The 26,180-nt window shown below is 41.2% G+C and overlaps 1 protein-coding gene across 7 annotated transcripts in view; it reads left to right on the forward strand.

Annotated features, from left to right (window-relative positions):
• LOC105478722 (TIAM Rac1 associated GEF 2) overlaps positions 1 to 26,180 on the forward strand; it is a 322,470-nt gene that overhangs the window by 146,901 nt on the left and 149,389 nt on the right. For 6 of the 7 annotated variants that reach the window (XM_024791920.2, XM_024791922.2, XM_011736307.3 and 3 more), the window contains exon 2: positions 4,099 to 4,183. The gene's annotated coding sequence lies outside the window, so the exon portion shown is untranslated. Of the gene's footprint in view, positions 1 to 4,098; positions 4,184 to 20,865; positions 21,044 to 26,180 lie in introns of those variants that run through there. The other variant, XM_011736309.3, reaches the window with a different exon arrangement.

Below are 26,180 nucleotides of genomic sequence, written 5' to 3' on the forward strand. Positions count from 1 at the left end.
CGCTGGAAACAGAGCTGATGTAGCTGTTTGGAGATCTGAGTTGTAGTCTTAGCTCTTTCCCGCTGTCTACGTGAGAGGTCTACTTGATCTTTACTGGACTTCACTTTCTTCATCTGCAAAGTGAACAGGGATGAAGTCAATGTGATTTAAGCTTAAATATTCTATAACCCTGCTTAAAATCATTTCCATCCAAAATGACCAGTAGTTGGCCGGGCGCAGTGGATCACGCCTGTAATCCCAGCACTTTGGAAGGCTGAGGAGGGTGGATCACCTGAGGTCGGGAGTTCGAGACCAGCCTGACCAACATGGCAAAACCCCATCTCTACTAAAAATACGAAAATTAGACAAGTGTGGTGTCAGGCAACTGAATCCCAGCTACTCGGGAGGCTGAGGCAGGAGAATTGCTTGAACCTGGGAGGCAGAGGTTGCAGTGAGCTGAGATCGTGCCACTGCACTCCAGCCTGGGCAACAGAGCGAGGCTCCATCTCAAAAAAACCAAAAAGACTCAAAAAAACCAAAAAAACCGAACAACAAAAAACACCAAAATGACCAGTAGTTAAGCTTCAGCTTCCTCTTTAACTCAAGTTACGGTGATATGATGGAAAAGCAAGCCACGCAACATCTTAATCATGTTTTATTAGCAATTGGATGAATCAGTTATTTCATGAACACGTTTATCAGGCAGCCATGAGTAAGGAATTGTGTCAGACACCAGGGAAACAAAATACTTCACTTTTAAAGCAGTTCTAGTAAAGGGGAAAGATAAGTGAATTCTAGTAAAGGAGACAGATGAGTGAAAAAGAAGTAATTGCAAGGCAATTGCCTGTAACAGAAAGAGTGTTGAGGTGAAGGAGGGAGCGATAACCTTGTGAGTTTTGCGGTAGGAAAGTAGGTGATCAGAAGAAGAGACACTTAAGCTGAGTCTTGAGGGGTAATTAGAAGTTCTCCAGGGAGGCGTTCCCTGTAGGAAACAGTATACATAAAGGCATAGAAACCAAAAAACATGAAATAGGGTGGTATTTGGAATGAATATGTGGAAAGTTCTGTCATGTAACAGATGCTTGAGATCCAACATTATTATCATTGGAAACACTAAAATATGGCAGATCTTATATTTTATGGTTTTCAGTTAGTAAATAATCATTTATGAGGCCATCAGTAAAATATTACAATTCTTGGTTTTTAAAGACTGTCAGTATGATGTATTTAGACAGAGTCCAGTGCAGCTTGATTCAGTTTTCTATTCTTATCATTTGAAAATAGTTTTTTCGGCTGGATGCGGTGGCTCACGCCTATAATCCCAGCACTTTGGGAGGCCAAGACAGGTGGATCGCTTGAGCCTAGGAGTTTGAGACCAGCCTGGCCAACATGGTGAAATCCCGTCTCTACTACAAATACAAAAATTAGCTGAGTGGTGGTGGGTGCCTGTAATCCCAGCTACTTGGGAGGCTGAGGCAGGAGAATCGCTTGAACTTGCGAGGCAGAGGTTGCAGCGAGCCGAGATTGCGCCATTACACTCCAGCCTGGGTGACAGAGTGAGACTCTGTCTCAAAAAATAAAATAAATAAAATAAAATAAATAAATAGTGTATCCATACTGGGTTAATGACAAAGTGAATTAAAAAGTTTTAAATCAATATGGAATGTATTCTATAAGGTAGGCATTCTTGACCAGATATAACAAATTTCTGAAAATGTTCTCCGAGCTAATTATGTCCCCTTGGGCAAATCATGCTACCTCTTTGAGCTTCACATTCTCACCTGTAGAATGAAGGAAATGGGTGGGTTTTAAAAGGTCCACCCCAATCCTGGTATCCTATAAGTGAACATTGTTCTTTTTACTATGCCAGGTTGTATAGGTGTATTTCTTTTTCTTTTCTGTCTTTTTTTTTTTGAGACGTACTTTTGCTCTTGTTGCCCAGGCTGGAGTGCAATGGCATGATCTCACTCACTGCAACCTCCGCGTCACAGGTTCAAGTGATTCTCCTAACTCAGCCTCCTGAGTAGCTGGGATTACAGGCATGCACCACCACGCCCGGCTAACTTTTTGTATTTTTAGTAGAGACAGGGTTTCTCCATGTTGGTCAGGCTGGTCTTGAACTCCTGACCTGAGATGATCCGCCTGCCTCGGCCTCCCAAAGTGCTGGGATTACAGGCGTGAGCCACCCCGCCCGGCCCTCGTATAGGTGTATTTCTATAGCGTTAGTCATTGTGATCGTCAAACCTTTCTCAATAGTGACTATTTACAGTGAAAGTCTAGTTATGGTTTTTTGCTACTTTGAGTATGTCACATGTTTCAAGCAATTAAGTACTTTATGTGCATTATTTCATTAAATACTTAGTTAGAATAACCCTGTAGTGTAGATCATATTTCCATTATATAGTTGAAGAAATCAGAGGCTCAGACAATCTAAATAAACTGGGCTCAGCTCACTCAGGTGGTCATGGAGTGGCTGGGGTTTGAACTCCAGTCTCAATCCCCTTGCTCTAAGGCCAGCTTGTCCATCCCATGGCCTGTGGGCCACCTGCGGCCCAGGATGGCTTTAAGTGCAGCCCAACACAAATTTGTAAAATTTCTTTAAACCTTATTAGACGTTTTTTGTGATTTTTTTTTTTTTAAAAGCTCATCAGCTGTCATTAGTGTTGATATATTTTAGGTGGCACCCAGGACAGTTTCTCTTCCAATGTGACTGGAGGGAAGCCAAAAGATTGGACACCCCTGCCCTAAAGTCTGCATTCTTTATCAAGGACTGCATTCTGGGTTAAGGACACATGATTATTGCCATCATAAAGTATCTTGTGTACATCACAGAGTTAATATCATGCCTTCTAAAAAGATAAGTCTCACTCTAAAAGCAGTCTGTTTCACATTTTTAAACAATGAAAAAAAAAAAAGAGGTACTTTCTGGTGTGTTGACTCATGGTCTATGAATTTTAATATATAACCAGGTAGCATATCAAATACAGGAAGAAAGTATTATTATTCTCCATAATAGGAGATGACTCAGAAATCACTTTTTGGGGGGGGGGGGGGCGGGGGGATGGAGTCTCTCTGTTGCCCAGGCTGGAGTGCAGTGGCGCTATCTCAGCTCATTGCAACCTCTGCCTCCTGGGTTCAAGCAATTCTCCTGCCTCAGCCTCCCAAGCAGTGGGAACTACAGGCGTGAGCCACCACACCTGGCTAACTTTTGTATTTTTAGTAGAGATGGGGTTTCACCATATTGGCCAGAGTGGTCTCAAACTGCTAACCTCAAGTGATCCGCCCACCTCGCCCTCCCAAAGTGCTGGGATTATAGACATGAGCCACCGTGCCTGGCCTCACCTGTTTAGTAAGTTATGAAATTCTGATCCTTTGGCACTACCCACTTGGATTCTGCTCCAGAATCCATAATAATGGCTCAAGACATGGTGTTTCTTAGCCGATCCCTCTGCCTGGGGGATCATTTCCCTAAGTTCAAATACCATTCAGATTTCAGGCTAGTTGTCATTTCAGAGAGCAAATTCCTAATCTTCCAGTTTAATTTAGCCACTTGTCACTGACTATCTCATTGCCCTGTTGACTCTGCATTGCCTGTATCACTCTAGGATATTTTTCTTATTTATTTATTGAACTGTGTATTTCTATTTGAATGAAGCTCAGTGAGAGTGAGATTTTCTCTCTTATTCACTGCTTTATTTCTAGCATCTGAAGAAGTGGCTTGGTCACAGTAGGCCTGCTCTGTCTAACAATCAATCATCCATCCACCCGTCCGTCCATCTGTCCATCCGTCTGTCCATCCATCCATCTATCCAGCTCCTGTCTGTCTACTTATCATCTATATGTATTTCTCTCTCCCCTCCCTCCATCCATTCTATCTTCAAATGGTTCAGTCATGACATTATGGAATGAAGCAGTAAATCTGCTTCTCCAGTTAGGATGTGGGAAGACCTTATTTCCTTTATAATCAATCACTTAACTCTTGATTTCTCTTTCAGATTCTCCCTTCTTGTATCAAGCCCAAGATACAACAGAATGCTGAGAAACTGAGCTTTAATTATAAAAATCTGACTTTGAAAAATTATTTCTCACCGCCTCTGTGTCTTCGTTTTATTTTGCCAGGGCTGCGTGTATGAATGACAAGGATACCTTCAGCCAACTCATTCTGGATGAATGAATCTAAGTGTCCTCCCTACTTCCTCTGTGGGTAAGTTTGAGGCATTTATATATCTCAAAGGCTTTAAAAGTATATGTCAGTCAATATTTCTTTGCTTAATCACCACATTCTCATGTAGCTCTGTTAATTGCACTTTGTATGAGAAGTCGAGTGGGGAAAGCCGAAGTAGGTTTGCCGAATGCTTATGATTGAGGTTCCTGCAAGCAACAGGGTCCCAGAGTTCAGTAGATTATTACAAAAGCACTTTAATTGGATGTGCTGGATGACCCACTCAGTGTGGAAAACGGGTATGCCAGGCCTCTGTGGGAGCTTAGGTGGAGAGGATGCAGCCTGGGAAGCTTTAGTTTCCGTCCTTTTATGTGCCACATACCGATAGAGCACACACTTAAACTCCAAACCAAATAGGACCTCCTGCCTGAGAACGTAGAGAGCATATAATTTCTAATTGGAGTTGTAAGATCAGGTAAGCTCAGGGGACGTAGATTTTAGGAAGCCATTGAGGAAAGGTTAGATTCCAACTGTGACCTTAAGGCTGTTTCATTCCGACTGAGGTGTTTTACTAATTGGATGCGTTGGTGTTGCAGGTTAAGTACTAAAGCAGGAAAGCGCAACAGTTCCCCAGCGGCGTTTGAAATGGTGGCAGGTAGTTCCCCGGACTGTTTGCCGTGTCTGGAGTTCACGCATACTTAGCTGAAGCACACTCAGATAAACATAAGCTTCCCAGGCATAATCTTCTGCTGTTTTATTTAGATTGCCCTAGCTCTCCTTGACTGACTGCTTCATGCTGTTTGGGTCTCAGCTCAAAGTATTCCCTCTGAAGGACCCCTAACCACCCAATCTAAAGAACACTGAGCCACTGCTACCATGCCACTCCCTCTTAGTTCCCTGCAAAGTCCTTGTCCCTCAATGATCATTTTCTCCTTTGCATATTTGTGTATCAGCTTGTTGTCTTGTCTCTGCCTTCCTTAGAGCAGAAGCTCCACAAGGGCGGGAACCTTCTCTGCCCGGTTCCTCACCTGTGTCCAGAGCCCACAAGAGGGTCTGCTGCACAGCAGATACGTTTTGTCTGAATGTATGAGTTGAACAGTTAAATGAGGTTCATTGTATAAATTGCTCAGTGTCACATGGTGAGATATTTATTCACACTGGAGGATATTTAAAAGGTTTAATTTGTCTGTTTAAACATTTTTTTGAAATGTGAATTCCTCACTCATATTATGATCAAGTTTAACATTAGATTACATGTAAACAGGAAGTGGTCTAATATCTCTGGGTTTATTTATAAATATAATACATATTCAAGGGAGAAATTTTGATCCTAATTGGTAAGCTTTGCTTCTGTTGACATTTTTTTTCTTTTATCATCTACATTGGAATATCCAAAAGTAGTATCTAATTAGCTTTGGAGAGGTGTTTATGCTTTAATAATGTTCGAAACTACTGCTGAAATACACTATTTGGAAAGCCTAAGGTTATTTGGAGTCAGACTGCCTGAGTTCTTTGAATCCTATCTCTGACATTTTCTCGCTAGTGACCTGGAGTAGGTTATTATTGCTATTTTTTTTCTTGCTCTGTTGCCCAGGCTGGAGTGCAGTGACGTGACCTTGGCTCACTGCAACCTCCACCACCCGGGATCAAGCAATCCTCCCACTTCAGCCTCGTGAGTAGTTGGGACCACAGGCCCGCGCCACTAGGCCCAGCTAGTTTTTTTATAATTTGTAGAGATGAGGTCTTGCTGTGTTGCCCAGGCTGGTCTCGATCTCCTGGGCTCAAGTGATCTGCCTACCTCAGCCTCCCAAAGTACTGGGATTACAGGTGTGAGCTACCATGCAAGCTGGGTAGGTTATTTAACCTCTTAATGCTTCACTTTCTTCTTATGTAAAATGGGGGTAATACAATTTTCCTTGTAGAATGATTATGATTAAGTATGTGAGTATATGGGTTATATAAATGTCTGCTGTTTTACTTAGTATATACTCAGATATTTATATATTCAATATACAAATTAGGTTTAAAAATAGTATATGTGCTCACACCTGTAATCCCAGCACTTTGGGAGGCCGAGGCAGGCCAATCACCTGGGGTCAGGAGTTCGAGACCAGCCTGACCAACATGGAGAAACCCAGTCTCTACTAAAAATACAAAATTAGCCGGGTGTGGGGGCGCATCTCTGTAATCCCAGGTACTTGGGAGGCTGAGGCAGGAGAATCACTTGTACCTGGGAGGCGGAGGTTGTGGTGAGGCAAGATCATGCCATTGCACTCCAACCTGGTAACAAGAACGAAACTCTGTCTCAAAAAAAAAAAAAAATAAAATAAAAAAAATATATATATATACACACACACACACACACACACACACACACACACACACACATATGGGTACTGGTCATTAAATGGTAACACAAGTTTGAAATTTGTTTTGTTTGCATGGAGAATTTGTTTTGCATTGAAAACAACAGTCCATTCATGAGATCACCAGAAAGAATAGACTTGCTTATAATAAGTTATACTTTTATTTTTATTTATTTATTTATTTATTTATTTATTTATTTATTTATTTATTTATTTTTTTTGAGACGGAGTCTCATGCTGTTGCCCAGGCTGGAGTGCAGTGGCGCGATCTCGGCTCACTGCAAGCTCCGCCTCCTGGGTTCCCGCCATTCTCCTGCCTCAGCCTCCTGAGTAGCTGGGACTACAGGCGCCCGCCACCGCGCCCGGCTAATTTTTTGTATTTTTAGTAGAGACGGGGTTTCACTGTGGTCTCGATCTCCTGACCTTGTGATCCGCCCGCCTCGGCCTCCCAAAGTGCTGGGATTACAGGCTTGAGCCACCGCGCCCGGCCACAAGTTATACTTTTAATAAGTAACAATGACAATAAAACTGTTTGCAAACATGCCATTTTCTGTGTGTATAACAATATAGTTGTCTTTTTGGTATCAGACAGACACCTGGTTTGAGTTTTCCAGTTGTGCTTGTTTTGTGGCCTTCAGTAAATTGCTAAACTTTGCTTGTCTTCAGTTTCCTCATTTGTAAAATAATGATAATAATACAGTTCAAAGAGGATTGCTGTGATAATTAAATATGAAAATGTATGTCACACTCCTGGCATGGTGCTTACCTCACAATGTAGGTGCTGAATAACCCTGAGTGTCCTTCTTTCCCTGTCTCCAGACCATAGATGTAAGATGCACATTGATAGCCAGAGGAAGGTGATTGCCATTGGGGAAGGTGTGGAAATGGCGTCCTGTACCAAATGGTGAAGGGAGTGGGTTTAGCTTAGCAAGTGGTAAGCTGAGCAGGGAAGCCATTTCCGACCTTGGAGTGTCTGAGCAGGTGTCGTGTGTAAGGGGAAGCAGGGGAAGCAGGGATGCTGTGTCTGATCTGCCTCTGCAGGAAGCACTAGGACCCGCAGGTATGAGTAGGGAAAGGCCACTTTGGGCTTCACGTGAGGAACACTTTCCTATAGAGCTGTGGAAAGATGAGATGGTGCCTCTTTGCAATAATGGGTGTCTCAGGGCCAGATGTGGTATCTGGCGGCTAGTCGACTGCAGATCAAGAGCTCTATAGAGAGGATTCCTCCAGGCACCAGGAAGGCGGACAACATGGCCTCTGCAGTCCTTTTCAACGCTTGTATGTCGATGCCCCCGTTTCCAAATTCATGCTTGATTATCTGCTTGCCTGGGCCAAGTTGGTTGTATGCCCCCAGAAACCTAGGATTTAGCCTTCTGAAGTCAGGGAGTTGGGACTGCTTATTGTTTTAATTTAAAATTTTTTTTAGGATTGAAAATTTTTCTGTTTGTATTTTGTCATTTGCAGCAGAGGCTGCAAGCTGATGAGTTTGGGGCTGGTTCTGGGCTGTGGATAACCTTTGTCTGGCCTAGAAAATGTATCCCTGATCACTGCGTTAACTAAATTTAAATTGATTGCCTGCATTTAAAAACTAAGAATTTTACAAAAAAGCCAAATTTTTAGTGTTTCTTCAAAATGTGGGTTTATCTGGCAACACTGGGTTCTACCTTCTCAGCTGGCAGTGGGTAGCTGAAGCTGTGTAGATGGTGGCCTTTTGGTTGGGTCATGCATCGGCTGGTCTGCCACAGTCCCCACCACTCTACACAGTATTCCCATCATCAAATGTCAGTTGTCATTTTTCATTTACTTAAGTTGTTTTCTTTTAGTAGAATTAGGAGAAAACTGAAACAGTTATTTTATCAATGTCCACAGTAGTAGTGGTAAAACTAAAGATATTTTCATAGTTTCAAACTTAAAAAAAAAAAAAAATAGAAGAGGGTATTTTTGTATGTGTGCCAAAGTATACTTGTAGAAGTCTAACTTGCAAACAAGTAGTTTTTGTCTTAAGACTACATGACTCAGTCAGGCCTGCTTCACTCACACTTTTTTTTTTTTTTTTTTTTTTGAGACGGGGTCTCACTCTGTTACCCAGGCTAGGGTACAGTGGTGCTGTCTCAGCTCACTGCAGCTTCAACCTCCTGGATCCAAGCGAGCTGCCTGCCTCAGCCTCCTGAGCAGCTGGGACTACAGGCATGCCCCACCATATCTAGCTTATATATCTATATCTCTATCTGTATCTATGTTTTTGTTTTTTTTGTTTTTTTTTGTTTTTTTTGTAGAGATGAGGTTTTACGATGTTGCCCAGGCTGGTCTTGAATTCCTGAGCTCAAGTGATCCGCCTGCCTCAGCCTCCCAAAGTGCTGGGATTACAGGCATGAGCCACCATGCCTGGCTTCGCTCATACATTTAAATAGCTCTGAAGGTATCTGAGTGTAACCCCTAATCTGGACAGTTAAATTTTCCCTCTGTCTTAGAATATGACTCATTTCCTCCCTCTTCTTCAGTTCTCCATGGGCATGGAGAAGGAGTTGCCTGGCAGCATATCTTTTTTGCCTTCCCTAACATCCACTGTGGCCTCCTGGCTTGGTGAAATGGGGACAGTGTGTAATTTGCACATGTCTGTGATCTGTGGAACTAAGTTCCATTCTGCTTTTTCCAGTGGATCCCCAGTCCGCCCTAGACTTCATGGCCCCAAATGGATGGAACCTGCAACCTTGCTGACTCTGAGTGGATATAACTGAGAGAGTGGGCTCAGTGTCTATTAAGGCACAGATTGAAGTTTTAGGACTCTGTTCTTTGTGCATTTTGATGTTTAGGTACGAACAGAATCTGGCTTTGTTTTGCTTTATGAGAGTGATTCTGGCTTCATCGTGAAGACAGGCCAGAAGGCAGAGAAGAGCTTGGCTAGAGAGAGAGCAGGGAAGATCCATGGTAATTAACTTCAGTTTTTTGTAGGGTGGTTGGGTGGAAGAGAGGAGTAGGATGTGTGTTGATAATGGTGGAAAGACTAATTAGTGGAATTTTTAGAATGACTGATTTAAAGTTGCTGGAAGGGGTTCTCATCTATCAACTGGTTATTTACCGATGGAATGTGCCCCCTAACGGATCTGTGAACTTTCCATCACTCAATGTATTTAGGTAAAAGAAAATGGCTCCATCTGTCAGGATGCTGTAGGAGGTTCCTAAATTAGAGGGAAGGTTGGGCTAGATAGATGACCTCTCTGGTCTCTTTGGAACTCAAATTCAATTATTCTCTGAATTAAACTTATTAGGAAACTTCCAACTTGAAAAATTTTACTTCAGTCTATAAAAAGAAAATATTAGGAGTTGACTGAGAGGCTGAATATAACATTATAACTTTAACTACAATTAGATCTGAGCAGATTACTTGCACTTTCTTCAATATTCCAATAGAACCCTTCAAAGATGTTGTAAACAGATGTACCCAGTAGCTAGTATTTATAAGCCGGGATTTTACAAGCATATTTCCTAAAGGATTTTTTTTTCTACCAAAAACTTTGTTTTACCTTAGCCAAAACTCATTTTGTAGGTTTCTTTTTGGGTAGCATAATAATACAGATGTTATCATTTTTATAAAAGTATTACCTGTTAGTCTTTATAAAGCATTCTATTTAATTTCAAAACTTAGGATTGTGTACATTATCACCCATTGTTGTTTGTTAAGGTATATTTAATTTGGATGTAATGACCTACAGAAAAAGGTCACTTTAAAGAAAAAGTTTTTTAAAATGATTTTTAAATTGTGCATAATAGATGTACATAGTTTCGGAGTATGAATGGTAATTTAGCACATTCATATAATTTGTAAAGGTCAAATCTGTAATTGGGATACCCATTACCTTAAATATTTGTATTTTCTTTACGTTAGAAACATTAGAACTATTCTTTTGTAGCTAGTTTGGAACTTATAATAGATTATTGTAAACTAGAGTCACTCTACTGATCTAACACTAGGTTTTATTTCTTGTATCATACAGTATATTTGAACCCATTAATCAACCTGTCTTCATCCTTTCCTTCCTACCCTTCCCAGCCTCTGGCAACCACCAATCTACTCTCTACTTTCATTAGACTTACTTTTTGTTTTAAATCTCCCACATATGAGAATATGTGATATTTATCTTTCTGTGCTTGGCTTATTTCACTTAACATAATGACCTCCAGTTTCACCCACAGTGCTACAAATGACAGGATTTCATTCTTTTTATGGCTGAATAATAATCCATTATGTATATATACCACATTTTCTTGACCCATTCATCTCTTGATGGGTACTTAGGTTGATATATTTTGGCTATTGTGAATAGTGCTGTAATAAACATGGGAGTGCAAATACCTCTTTGATATATTGGCTTGCTTTCTTTTGGATCTATACCCACTAGTGGGATTGCTGGATCATATGGTAATTCTATTTTTAGTTTTTTGAGGAAACTCCAAACCGTTCTCCATAGTGATTGTACTAATTCACATTCCCACCAAGAGTGTACAAGGGTTTCCCTTTCTCTACATCCTCTCTACATCCTCTCTAGCATCTGTCATTGCCTGTCATTTTTATAAAAGCCATTTTAACTGGGGTGAGATGATATCTCATTTTATTTCTCTGATGATTAGTGATGCTGAGCGTTTTTTTATGTACCTGTTGGCCATTTGTATGTCTTCCTTTGAGAAATATCAGTTCAGATCTTTTGCCCATTTTTAATCAAATTATTTGCTTTTTGCTATTGAGTTGTTTGAGCTCTTTATGTATCATGGTTATTAATCCCTTGTCCGATAGGTAGTTTGCAGATATTTTCTCCCATTTTGTGGGTTGTCTCTTTAGTTTGTTGATTGTTCCCTTTTCTGTGCAGAGCTTTTTATTTTTATTGTTTTGAAACGGGGACTTCTTCTGTCACCCTGACTGGAGTGCATTGGTGTGATCACAGCTCACTGTAGCCTCAAGCTCCTGGGCTCAAGCCATCCTCCCATCTCAGTCTCCTGAGTAGCTGGGAACACAGGCACTCACCATCAGAGCCGGCCACTTTTTAAAATTTTGTAGAGAGAGGTCCCACCCTGTTGCCCACACTGGCCTCACACACCTGGCCTCAAGTGATCCTCCTGCCTTGGCCTCCCAAAGTGCTGGGAATATAGGCGTGAGCCACTGTGCCTAGCTGGCAGGAGCTTTTTAGCTTGATGTAATTCCATGTGTTGATTTCTGCTTTGATGCCTGTGCTTTTGAGGTCTTAGACAGAAAATCATCACCCAGGCCAATGTCCTGGAGCATTTCCCAAATGTTTTCTTCTGGCCATTTTATGTTTTCAGGTCTTAGATTTAAGTCTTTAATCCATTTTGACTTGATTTATTGTGTATAGTGAGAGATGGAGTCTAATTTTATTCTTCTGCCTACAGTTAACAGTTTTCCCAGCACAATTTGTTGAAGAGACTGTCCTTTCTCCATTGTATGTTCTTGGTGCCTTTGTTAAAGATGAGTTGGCTATAAATGTGTGGATTTATATCCGGATTCTCTGTTCTGGTCACTGGTGTATGCTTTTTTTTTTTTTCTTTCTTAAGCCAGTACCATGCCCATTTGGTTATTAGAGCTTTGCAGTAAATTTTGAAGTCGGGTATAGTTTGATGCCTGCAACTTTGTTATTGATCTATACCTTTGGCTAGTCAGGTTCTTTTGTGGTTTTACATAAAGTTTAAAATCTTTTTTTTCTATTTTTGTGAGGAATGTCATTGGTATTTTGATAGGGATTGCAATGAATCTGTAAATTGCTTTAGGTAGTATTGCCATTTTAACAATATTAATTCTTCCAATTCGTGAGCATGGAATATCTTTCCATTTTCTAATGTGTCCTCTTTGGTCTATTTTATCAGTGTGTTATAGTTTTTATTGCATGAATCTTTTACTTCTTTGGTTAAATTGCTTCCTAGATATTTTACATTCGTTGTAGCTATTGTAAATGGGATTGCCTACTTGATTTCATTTTCGTATTGTTCGCTGTTGGCTTATATAAATGCTACTGATTTTGTATGTTTATTTTGTATCCTGCAATTTTGCTGGATTCATTTATCAGTTCCAACAGTTTTTGGTGGAGTCTAGGTTTTTCTAAATATAAAACCATGTCATGTGTGAACAAAGGCTACTTTGAACAAAAGGGTAATTTGACTTCTTCCTTTCCAATTTGGATGCTTTTTATTTCTTTCTCTTGCCTAATTGCCCTGGCCAGGATTTCCAGTACTTTGTTGAATAAAAGTGGTAAAAATGGAAAAGAACAACTTTTATGAAGAATTGGTTTTAAATCCTCATTTTTATGTCACTTAATATTTGCACATTCTTGTGAAAGTAATTAATTGATCATTTGGTGATATTATTGGGGCTTGCTTGTTATGTAAGTAACACTTGGAGTTTATAAATATACCATAAGGCCTGGCACAGTGGCTCATACCTGTAATCCCAGCACTTTGGGAGGCCGAGGCAGGCTGATCACCTGAGGTCAGGAGTTTGAGACCAGCCTGACCAATATGGAGAAACCCCATCTCTACTAAAAAGGCAAAATTAGTCAGGCATGGTGGCACATGCCTGTAATCCCAGCTACTTGGGAGGCTGAGGCAGGAGGATTGCTTGAACCAGGGAGGTGGAGGTGGCGGTGAGCCAAGATCGCGCCACTGCACTCCAGCCTGGGCAACAAGAGCGAAACTCCGTGTCTCTCTCTCTCTCTCTCTCTATATATATATATCTCATATATATATATCATCTATGTATGTTATATATCATATATATCATCTATGTATGTTATATATATCATATATAATCTATATATCATCTCCATATATGATGTATATATCATAAAATATCTCATTTCCAAAATAATTGACTGCATTAAAATTTATTTGTGCATTTAATGCCTTTGAAACACTTAGAAAAAGTTTATATTAGGGAATTTAGATTTGTAACAGCTTTAAAGCAATACATACCATGCTAGTATTACATTTTGAATTTTCTCAAAATTGACCATTGATTTTGAAGACATCTCCAGTTTGCTTTTAAAAATGTTAAAAATTTATTTTGTTCTTCATTTTGCTTTCATTTAATACATAGCCATTGAGTAATTAATGATGGTGTGGTATAAGGCTCACAAACATGATGCATAACAATTGTAGGAGAAGAACATTACCAGAACTTTTAGGCCCAGTGACATTTCTTCATAACAGTGTTGTGAGGCAATAGCATGGAAGTTATTAACGCTATGTTTACCAGTGTTTTTTGCTCATTTGTTTGTTATAGTTAGGATTTGTCTGGGTTTGTCTGAATCAGTTAATATGCAGTCTAGTCATGCATCACTTGACAATGGGGAAAGTTCTGAGAAAAGTGTCAGGTGATTTCTTGTTGTGTGAGCATCATGGAGTGTACTTACATGAACCTAGATGGTACAGCCTACTGCACACCTAGGCTATATGGCATAACCTATTGCTTCTAGGCTACAAACCTGTATGGTATGTGATTGTATTCAATACTGTAGGCAGTTGTAACACAATGAGAAGTATTTGTGTGTCTAAACATATCTAAACAGAGAAAAGATACGTTAAAAATATGGTATTATAATCATATGGAACCACCATATACGCAGTCTGTCGTCAGCTATGACATTGCTATGCTGCACATGACTGTATTAAAGTTTTTTAACCGAGACTGGTGGGTTCTCTTCATCAGCATTTGTGAGAAATGCTGTCGTTTGACTGTATACAATCATTAGGCAGAGCAGAAGTTTGGGTTGTCTGATTTTGTGGCTGTGAGACCTTGACTCACAGCAGCAGGTATTGGCGCTTCTCCCATAGCGTGGAGCATAGAGCAGGAGGCAGGAGCACGTGGCCAGCCGCCAGCACAGTGGCACTGCAGTGTTGCCTTGTTGAAGATGCCAGCTTGGAATATGAAATGCTAATGGAGAATGGCGGGGGATCTTTAAGCAAAAACTCTGAAAATTTTGCTTGATGGGCAGTGATCGCATGTGGAGTGGCTTATTTTAAATAAAGGGATTGCTTGGCGTCTGACACAGAGACGTAGAGTGCAACAAACACTGTTCTTCCGTTCACATTTATCACCACTGCCACCATCACTGTCACCTCCCATTCGTTCATTCATTCATTCATGCATGCAGTTACTTAACATATATTTATTGGGTATTCACCATGTGCCAGGCACGTCTTAAAGTCCTGGACTTTCAACAGTAAACAATTTAAACAAAATCCCTGCCTTGTGGAATTAACATTCTAAGAGGTAGGCCTTATGTTAAACAATTTACATCTATTATTTTACGTGATCCTTACAATAAGCCTGGGAGGCAGACAAAATTATTCCCATTTTGCAGATTAAGAAACTGAGGCTCAGAGAAATTAAATGATGTGTCCAGTGTCACACAGCGGGATCTGACGTCAAGCCAGAGGGACTCTAAATAGTGGGCCCTGAGCTGTTTTGCTAGCCTCTTAGGAACAATGTCTGAATGGCCAGTGAATTGTACGTCAGTTGTACATTTGCATGGGTTTTCAGCATCACACGTGGAAGGTAAACCTTCACACCACCCCTGGTTTAGATATGAAGGCCAGTCATATCTGCCCTCACTGCATTCTCTGGGCAAATTTGGAAACCTTTGGTTTTAGAAACAGACTTCCTGAATTTGGGCCTTTCGATCCAATGGGGAGAAAAATCATCTCCCCCAGTAATGTTTCTGAGGATCACAGGATTCTCGGGCAGATACTTGGTGTACCTCATTTTCTTCTAGTATTGCCTTCATCTGGGACATTTTTGCCATCGCATTTCTCAAGGTCTGGGTTCCTTCAGGCTGCATTATTTAAAGTATCGCTTTTTCATCAGAAACAGTGTGGGGAAGCCCTCTTCAGCACATGAATATTGACGAGGTTTTTGCCCAGTAATGTAATTACATCCAAGGTGCATGTTTACATTTGTGAGGGATTATTTAATCTTTTGTAATCCTGTCTGGGTAAAAGTAATTTATATTTTTAATCTCTACTTATTATTGTTATTCTTTTATTTTTATTTTTTTCTTTCTTGAATATATAGATTAGCAGTAAGGAGTGGTGCTTGGTCGGATGTTCTGTCAGAAGCATTCTGTGTTTGACCTGAAAAGTAAAGAATGTGGAAGGAGTTTTTATTGTTTTCTTCTTTGAATTCTAAGCAGAGAGGTTATTTCTGAGAGCTCACATTACTTTAGAACATTTATTTATTTATTTAGACATGGACTCTCGCTCTGTTGCCCAGGCTGGAGTGCATTGGTGCAATCTCGGCTCACTGCAGCCTCCACCTCCTGGGTTCAAGCAATTCTCCTGCCTCAGCCTCCCGAGTAGCTGAGACTACAGGTGGATGCTGCCACACCTGGCTATTTTTTGTACTTTTTAGTAGAGATGGGGTTTCACCATGTTGGCTAGGATGGTCTTGATCTCCTGACCTCGTGATCCGCCTGCCTTGGCCTCCCAAAGTGCTGGGATTACAAGTATGAGCCACTGCACCAGCCTTTATTTTTTTGAGACACGGTCTCACTTTGTCACCCAGGCTGGAGTAAGTGCAGTGGCGCAATCTCAGCTGATTGCAACCTCTGCCTCCTGGGTTCAAGTGATTATCTCACCTCAGCCTCCTGAATAGCTAGGACTACAGGTGCATGCCACCATGCCTGGCTAATTTTTGGGCAGAAATGGGATTTCACTGTGTTGGCCAGGCTGGTCTTGAACTCCTGACCTCAAGTGGTCTGCCTGCCTTGGCCTCCCAAAGTGCTGGGATTACAGGTGTGAACCACTGCACCTGGCCTAGAACTTATATTTTAATGTCAGTTTTTCTTATAGCTGTTTATAGATTAGAACATGTTATTTACATTTTTTATTTGTGATAGGCACTATGATTGTCAACCCCACTTTATGATGAAGGAAAAGGGATTCAGGAAGCCTCTAAGTTATGAAGAGGTGAACTGCTACCTCAGATCTACTGGTTTTGAAGCCTGAGATGTTTCCACTATTCGCTTATTTTTATTAATAATAATTTGTCATGTGATAGTGGCTCTCAAACTTTTCATTCTGGAGGTGTTCCTGTGCCCCATCTTATTTTATATTCTCCAGCTCTTCTCTGGATAGGAACAGAAACCCTCAATAACATATCTTTGCATGCATGTGTACACATACAGTCTAGGATATTCAGGTTTTTTATTACAATCAGGTTTGCGACAATTTTTGCATAGTTTTTGACTAGGCATGTAGTTTTTTATGGATTGATTTATTGCGGGGGTGTGTGTGTGTGTACATATATTTTCCTCCCAACATTTTATTAAGAAAATTTACAAGAATATAGAAAAATCAAAAGAATTGTACAGTGAACACCCATAAACCCACCACTTGATTCTATAATTGTTCATAGTTTGCTATTTTTGCTTTTACGTGGGTCATTTTGCATTGTATGCTTCAGAATAGAATACTTTGTAAGTAGTAATTTACATTTTTCTTAGAGATCTTTGCCAAGGAATTTAATTTTAGATGCTTGTTCACACACATGTCCTGTTATATTATTATCTCAGAACGAAGCATTAGAAAGATCAAGTCTACTTTTATGATTTGGAACTATCTGGTTTTTGTAATTTTAGGATGGAGAACTAAATTGACAGTATTCGACTGTACTTGGGCAGTCTAAAGCACTTGAGAAACCTTACATAGTTTGAAACCCCAAGTGACTTTGTAAATTCATAGAACTAAAGTCATTTGGGTGACCTCAGTAATAAAAAATGAAATCAGACAATGCAAACCCATTGGAAATATCTGAGGAATGTTGGAGATAATTCATGTGTACAGGCGGTTCTGGCAGAGAGGGATCTACATATAAAATGTATCAAAAGGTCAGAATTGTTTTAAAAACACCTAGAAGCAGGAATTATTAGCCAGGCGCAGTGGCTCACGCCTGTAATCCCGGCACTTTGGGAGGCTGAGGCAGGCAGATCACCTGAGATCAGGAGTTCAGGACCAGCCTGGCCAACGTGGTGAAACCCTCTCTCTTCTAAAAATAGAAAAATTAGCCAGGTGTACTGGTGCAACCCTGTAATCCCAGCTATTCAGGAGGCTGAGGCAGGAGAATCACTTGAATCAACCTCCCAGGAGGCAGAGGTTGCAGCGAGCCGAGATCACACCACTGCACTCCAACCTCGGCAACAGAGTGAGACTCCATCGCAAAAAAAAAAAAAAAAAAAAAAAAAGAAAGAAAGAAAGGGCATGCAAGTATTTCCATGCAATTAATTGTTCTTCTGATTTTTTTTTTCTTTCTGATACATATCTCTTTAAATTTCCTTCTGCATAATTTTTCTTCCGTTTGTATCATGGAGTCCCCTTTTAGTAACAGAAATGAGGCTGCTGGGTCTGACAGAAGCAGAGCTCATGATTTAATAGTATTCATTCATTCTTCTGTATTTACCTAACACACACACACCCACACACACCCACACACCAAATTAACATTTTGGGGATTCCCATGTTTTGTGTTATGTGACTTCGCCTCCGTGGCAACCTCTGACTTCAGTCCCGGGGCTTGTGGTTACTTGGGTGGTCCGTCCTTGTACTGCTGCCTGTTGCTGGCCAGCTCTGTGACCTTTTGCAAGTCACTTAAGGTCTCTGTTTATCTGTAATTCAAGAGGATTGGAATAGGGAATTTTGCAGGTTTATCCCTCCGGCACTAAAAATTCCCTGTTCTGTGTTCAGGTTAACATTTTTTTCCTCCCTCTGCACTTCTCCCCTGCCCCTGCCCTGACTTAAATGTTTTGTGGCCAGGCTAACTTTTGTAACTATTACACTGATGGTCTTAAATAATGGCTCTTATTATTGGCCAATTAAGATTAGAAAGCATGGCCAGGCATAGTGGCTCACACCTATAATCCCAGCACTTTGGGAGGCCAAGGTGGGCGGATCACGAGGTCAGGAGATCGAGACCATCCTGGCTAACACAGTGAAACCCCGTCTCTACCAAAAATACAAAAAATTAGCCAAGCGTGGTGGCGGGTGCCTGTAGTCCCAGCTACTAGGGAGGCTGAGGCAGGAGAATCGCTTGAATCCAGGAGGCAGAGGTTTCAGTTAGCCGAGAACGTGTCACTGCACTCCAGCCTGGGTGACAGAGAGAGACTCCATCTCAAAAAAAAAAAAAAAAAAAAAAAAAGATTAGAAAGCGTACCTTCAAGTGTGTAATAACTTCATATGGAAAAAGATTGTGTGTGTGCCTACATGGGTAGATGGATGGATGTGTATGTAAAAATACAGTTTTCATCCAGATAGGAAATTAAAGGCTTATCTGTCTATGGTAGAGTCTGGTTTATAATATTAGGTAAAAATCTTTGTTGGTTATGTAGATTCTTCTTCTTTTGAGAGAGAGTCTCACTCTGTCACCCAGGCCGGAGTGCAGTGATGCAGTCATGGCTCACTGCAGCCTTGACCTCCCCAGGCTCAAGAGATCCTTCCACCTCAGCTCCCAAGTAACTGGGAGTACTGGCATGCGCTACCACGCCTGGCTAGTTAAAAAAAAATTTTTTTTTGAGATAGTGTCTTGCTCTGTCTCCCAGGCTGTAGTGCAGTGACACGATATTGGCTCACTGCAGCCTCTGCCTCCCGAGTTCTCCTACCTCAGCCTCATGAGTAGCTGAGACTATAGGTGCCTGCCACCACGCCCGGCTAATGTTTGTATTTTTAATAGAGATGAAGTTTCACCGTGTTGGCCGGGCTGATCTCACACTCCTGGCCTCAAGTGATCCGCCTGCCTTGGCCTCCCAAAAGCTGGAATTGCAGGCGTGAGCTATCGCCCCTGGCCCTGGATAATTTTTTTATTTTTATTTTTTGTAGAGACAGGTTCTCCCTATGTTGTCCAGGGTGGTCTTGAACTCCTGGGCTCAAGTGATCTGCCCACATCAGCCTCCCTTGTAGCTTGGACCACCGGAATGCACTCCCAGGCTTGGCTAATTTTTAAATTTTTTCCTGGTAGTTAATTGTTTAATTTTTTTCTGGTAGAGACAATCTCCCTATGTTGCCCAGGGTGGTCTCCTGGGCTCAAGTGATCCTCCCACCTCAGCCTTCCAAAGTGTTGGAATCACAGGCATGAGCCACCGTGCCCAGCCTCTGTTATTTTTAAAATGATGAAGATATTACCTTAAAAATCTCTTGCCACATGTTTGTCCAGGATAATTTGTGTATTCACATACTTAGAATATGTACATTTTGAAAACCTTTGATTAAGTGGTTTTCTTCTATAAAATAAAGGTGTGTGATCCTGTTCTCCTATTCATCGTCCCCCCTCCACAATAACATAAAAGATCTGAAAATGCTGCTTTACCTTTTGGGTATTTTTGTTTGTTTTATTTTTATTTTTTTTTGAGAGGGAGTCTCTCTGTCTCCCAGGCTGGAGTGCAGTGGTGTGATCTTGGCTCACTGTAACCTCTACCCCCCGGGTTCAAGCAATTCTCCTGTCTCAGCCTCCTGAGTAGCTGAGATTACAGGCATGTGCCACCACACCTGGCTAATTTTTGTAGTTTTAGTAGAGACAGGGTTTCACCATATTGGTCAGGCTGGTTCCAAACTCCTGACCTCAGGTGATCTAACCTCCTAGGCCTCCCAAAGTGCTAGGATTACAGGCGTAAGCCACCATGCCCAGCCTTTTTGGGGTATTTTTAAAATGTAAGGTCTTTCATCAAAGGATATAGCAAGACCCCAAAACACTCTGAATTTCTGCTGTATATAACTTTTATTTAAGATAATTTAATGGTTCCTTTTTAATAAAAAAGCACCACATTGGGGTAACAAGGACTTCCAATGTACAAGACCGTGGTTCAGCTAACTTAAAAATGAAAGAACTCCAGCAAGGAACACAAGGAAGTTTATACCCGATATTTTGCAAATCATGATATTATTCTTAAGGGCCTCTCTTGAGGCAGGATTTTTATGATCATAACATTCCAGCTGTGGTTTTGGAGGCAGAATGTTTACTACTGCTCTAAACGCAAGGATGGTAGGTGTGTATTCTTACTGCTAAAGGGCTTAAAAAAGAAGCTGAGGCTCCCTTCAAGTGAGTAAACCTTTATTCGGCTGCCTTGGGAGCCGCGTTCCTATGGAACTTCGGTGGTAATTATGGAATGCAGGCCCAACAACAGCCTAGTCATGGGCGAGCCTGGCCTCTCTGAGGCATGATGGCAGGCTGTCCCGGCTAATGGCTTCAGGCAGCCCATGGAAAACCACTTTCTGGTTAAGTCTGCATCATACTGTTCCACCAATGGAAAAAATTGAACATGATGAGGGTGTGTAGCTAGCAGACAAAAATATATCCAGCATTGCACAGGATCTGTTTTTAGCTCTCAACGGCTGAGCATTTGAAGTGTTAGACACTGTTTCCTGGCTTACCATGAGCAGAAAGAAGAGTGAGTTTGTGGATGTGTATATAGAATCTAGCTTCGTGAAACTTTTCTTATTAACGAAAAGACCCTGAGAAATACTGGCTACATCCAAAGTTCTGGCAAAGGTAAGGTTATAAATGTCTACTTGCCCTCTTCTGGAGTTGAGATGTAATTTTATAAGTGAGATAAAAATGTTTCTCAAAATCCTCCCACCGGCAGTGTGTAAGTGCTGACTTATTTTTGTTTGACATTATTTTGTACTCAGGCAGCACACGTTGCTGTGCATAAGGGAATTGTTACCTTTAAATTTGAGTGTCTATATGCTTTCAAACACCTATTGGTGATTTATTGCAAGTTGCCTGCCCCGTTTTATTAATTAACTCTCCAAAAGTTGTACGTATTATATGGATTTATTTTTCCTGATGGTCTCAAGAAAGTACCACTTCTCAGTCTGATCATGTTGAAGCATTGATGACTATTACTTTACCAGTTAATTTTTTCAGGGTAGAAAGGGAAATTAAAATGTGGCAGAGATTGTATTTTGCAGTTTTTGGGTTATTATATAATCTCATCAGGGCTTCGTTTTTAGCTGAGTGGGCTATTTGGCTTAAGAGTTTCTTTTCAAACTTGTAATTTGACGTTTGCTGTTTAGTATCGTTTGTCTTTTTGTCTTAAACTTGATGAAAAAGAAATGGAATCCCTTGTAATCTTGGGAGGGGGGTACTTGCTTAAGAGGAGTGATTGATTCGTATTCTAGTCCATTAGAGGCTTCTCATTCATTAGGGTGTTTGAAACACCAGAAGCACAAGTACTGCTGGATGTCTAGTGTGTGCTCATCGGCAGGGGATGAGATCCCTGGCTTTGGTGTAGTTCTTCCTTGGCTTTACATTAATTTGGCCAAGCATGTAATTCACAGAAAATTGGTAGGTGGAAAGACAGAAATAGGAAGCTGTATTGAAGTCATTGTAACTTACAGGATTATTTATAGAATTTCTGGAAAGTAAGGGTACGGGTGAACAGCTGCTGGAGTTTCTCCTAACATGTTTAAACATTTTGTTGTGGCCTTTTGTCACACTTAGGGATTCTAAAATTTTATACTTTCAGCATTACGAGGTTGTGAATTATTTTCAGGCAGGCTACGTGGGTTCGTTTTCAGCTGTGTTAGGTCAGGGCTGTCATCTCCATCGGTGTAGTGTGCACCCCCCATGTGTTCACTTCCTTTACAGACACGTCTTTAGGGATGGAGGAATGTGAGTGTGGTTCAGGCGGGTTACAGTTCATGGAAAGATTGGTCACATTTTATTGATGACTTTTCCTTTTAATCTAAAAAATGCTGCTCTGACAGGGCCAGCAAGCATTGAGAGCAGGAACAGAGCACTGGCCTCCTCCTTCTCCGGTCACATTAACACTTGTCACCTACTTTGATTTTTGCCAGAGCTTGTGGACAGAAAGTGAAGTCTGTTGAAGAACTTAATGACTCAAATTCATACTGACCAGACCGTAAATAGTGTTTTGAATGCAAGTAGATAACACCTTTTTTCAATACTTTAGTGCAGAGGGAGTGACTTTGCAAAGCCCTCTCATTAGATCTGGCCTGCGGGAAGGATGCCTGGAAGTGCAAGATAAGCTTAGGCTCCTTGTGAAGAGATTAGTTTTCCAGTGGGTAAGTGGGTCCTTCACTTACCCACTAAGTAAAACAGATGATTCTGTCTTGGTGGTCTGAGATTGTGTTTGAGCAGAGCCATGCTTTCTTTTGCAAAATTAGTTAAGGGTCTTTGCAGCTTCTTCCCACCAGAAGTATTGAATAAAAAACCACAGAGCTTAAATATCTGATGGGGCACTTTACTATATGTGTATGTGCCTCTCGGTTTCATTGTGTAAGATTCACTTATGTGATTATAATAAATTAGGTCAGTGAGATCCCTTAGTTCAACTTGTTCTTTTTTTTTTTTTTTGAGACAGAGTCTTGCTGTGTCGCCCAGGCAGGAGTGCACTGGCGTGATCTCCGTTCACTGCAAGCTCCGCCTCCCAGGTTCACGCCATTCTCCTGCCTCAGCCTCCTGAGTAGCTGGGACTGCAGGTGCCTGCCACCACACCTGGCTAATTTTTTTTGTGTTTTTAGTAGAGACGGGGTTTCACCATGTTAGCTAGGATGGTCTCGATCTCCTGACCTCATGATTCGCCCACTTCAGCCTCCCAAAGTGCTGGGATTACAGGTGTGAGCCACTACGCCTGGCCTTCAACTTTTAGATTTAAAAAAATATGGGCCATGAAGAACAATGTCTATTTGGATATTTTTTAAAGGAATAATTCACATCTTTTTTTTGAAATTAAGTGTGCCTTCTACGTGAAAGTAATAACAGCTTTACTAGAAGGGCTAGAAAAAAGATAAAGGTATGGAATAGAAAGAAATAGCAGCATTATTAAAGATAGTAAAAAGTAATAATAATGGTAGTAGATAAACCTGAATGTCTGACTGTTGAATTCCAATAACAGGGTGGAATATCTTTTTATTACTCAGTTCTACTTAAAACAGGCTTACAAATATCAGCAGGCTTCAACATCAGTGTCTCAGGAAACATATCGAACACTCATTTTTAAGGTCTTTATAGTCGATAGTATTGTAGAGACAGAACATTAGAGCTGAAAGTGGACCTCAGGCAATTTTTCAAAGGAGACAATTGAAGAAGCACAGAACTGAAGCGACTTGTCTGAAGCCATAAAGATGGTTAGTTACCCAGTTGGAAAGAAATTCCAGGTATCCTATTAGTCATTTTCTTACTCTACCTGTTCCTTAATTGGGGAAACTTTGGCACATCCTGATGCATACATATGTGTGCATATATCTACAGACAAATGCACATACTTTTTTTTTTTTTTTTTAAGAGACAGAGTGTTACTCTGTCACCCAGGCTGGAGTGCAGTGGTGTAATCTCAACTAACTGCAGCCTTCACCTCTGGGTTCAAGCGATTCTCCTGCCTCAGCCTCCCCAGTAGCTGGGATTGCAAGCACCTGCCACTACGCCTGGCTAATTTTTTTTTTTTTGTATTTTTAGTAGAGATGGGGTTTCACCATGTTGACCAGGCTGGTCTCGAACTCCTGATCTCAAGTAATCCACCCGCCTTGAACTCCCAAAGTATTAGGATTACAGGCGTGAGTCACCTCGCCCAGCCTACATGCACATACATTTCCTTTCCTCCCCTCGTCCATCCTTCCTTCTTCTTTTCCTCTTTTTTTTGGTTCTTTCTTTCATCTGTTTACTTACCTGTTTACCAAACATGCTTGGTACCCTGTCTGTTGGTTTGGTTTACCGGACTGTTTAAAGCTCTAGTAGAGAAAAGGGCTTTGCTTTTCTCATAGCCTGCTCAAATTCAAAGCCGTACACTCAGTCTGTGACCATCAGCTCTCTGACTGTCGCCCTAACCTATGTGATAAGGCGGCTTGGATTAGACTTAATCTGCCAGTGTCTTCCTGTTTCAGTCTTAGATTGGTTTTGTTTGGTTTATAGTCACATTCCAATAGAAGACAGTTTAGGTTTTCTTACTTCTTTGCCTTACAAAAAAGAAGCCCTGGACAGGAGCAAAAACACAGCAGATGAGGCCTGGCTTTAGTGCCAAGGTGATGCACTTTTGGAAAAGTAAACTTTACACAAAAAGTGATAGACCAAGTTATCATTTACACTTAAGGAAAGGGATGCGGTGGGTCCCACAGATAATGTCGGGATGAAGTTGATTCAGGGTGTTCCTAGGACTTGAATAAAGGTTAAAAAATCCTGGGTGTGGTTCAAGTACTGGCAAGTGAGAATAATCCGTATCCTGCCTCTGTACTTGACCCTGACCCGTCTCTATAGTCACAGAATTGCTGGAGTCGGATTTCTGAAATGGAGATGTGAAGAAGGGCTAAGGAGAGATGGAGTTTGCAAGCTTTTAAAGACAAAAGCTAGAATCCATATGATTAAAGGCAATGAGAAGAAACCAAGTGGAGAGAATAAAGATAGACTTGTTTTCAGGTTGCCCTTGGCCACCCCTGGAAGGTGGAAAAAGGCATCTTAAAGACAAGTGAAAGTAAGCTTTATACACAGACACAGTAGTGAACCGAGGAAACTCATGACATGAGGAGGCACTGGAGAGTAAAGCATTTCATGGAAAGTCCATACATTCTTGGAATACGTGTACACACACACTCACACACACACACACTCCATTGAAAATTGGTAGGATGATCACAAGTGTACCCAAACAGCCAGACAAGTTAACTATAAAACAACAATAATAACAAGACCCCTGAAATAACAGGAAACTAACAGTAACCGTCACTTACCTTTTTAAAAAATGTCACAGGGGGAAAAATAGAAACAACAAGACAACACAGTGACATGCAGGTAATCAAGGAGTTTCTCACTGGAGCTCGAGCTCCTGTATCCTGGCACCCTACTGCATGCATGTGATGTTGGTGCCTCTCAAACGTTTCTGAAGTTTCTGTGATAGGAGGGGCAGTTCCTATAGAGCCACCTCCTCTTGTGCGTGTGATTCCTCTCCCTTTGACCTGTTCTAGGACATTTTAGGAATAGTCCCTCTTTCTACACCAAATCACATTTTCCCTTTAATTCTCATTAGTGTGCTGGAATTTTTCCTGAACATACACACATAGACATCAAATGAAGCTCTCTTGATCTCTCTGTCTTTCCCACTAGCATCTGATTCCTCTCTGCTCCCCGTTATTGTAAAACTGTTAGAATGAGCTGTCTGTATTCACTCCCTTCAGTTTCATGGACCTCATCCTCAAACTCAATCCAGTCCATCTTTCTCTACCCCACTCTGCCCTTGTCCTGTTCACAGGGACCTGCATAATGCCAGACCTACCTACTAAATGCAGTGCTTGTTCTGGTTTTTGTTATTTGAATCAGAAACATTTGACATGGTGGCTCAGTCTTCTCCCTGAAATCCTTTTCCCGATTGTCTTTAGATGCCACACACTCTCTTGGTTTCCTCTTTTTTTTTTTTTTCTGAGATGGAGTCTCGCTCTGTTGCCCAGGTTGGACTACAGTGACGCAATCTCGGCTCACTGCAACCTCCGCCTCCCAGGTTCAAGTGATTCTCCTGCCTCAGCCTCCCTAGCAGCTGAGATTACAGGCATGCGCCACCAAGCCCGGCTAATTTTTGTATTTTTTTTTTTTAGTAGAGACGTGGTTCCTTCCACCATGTTGGCCAGGCTGGTCTCGAACTCCTGACCTCAGGTGATCTGCCTGCCTCAGCCTCCCA

The sequence above is a fragment of the Macaca nemestrina genome, chromosome 5 (assembly GCF_043159975.1).
Source record: "Macaca nemestrina isolate mMacNem1 chromosome 5, mMacNem.hap1, whole genome shotgun sequence".
NCBI lineage: Eukaryota > Metazoa > Chordata > Mammalia > Primates > Cercopithecidae > Macaca > Macaca nemestrina.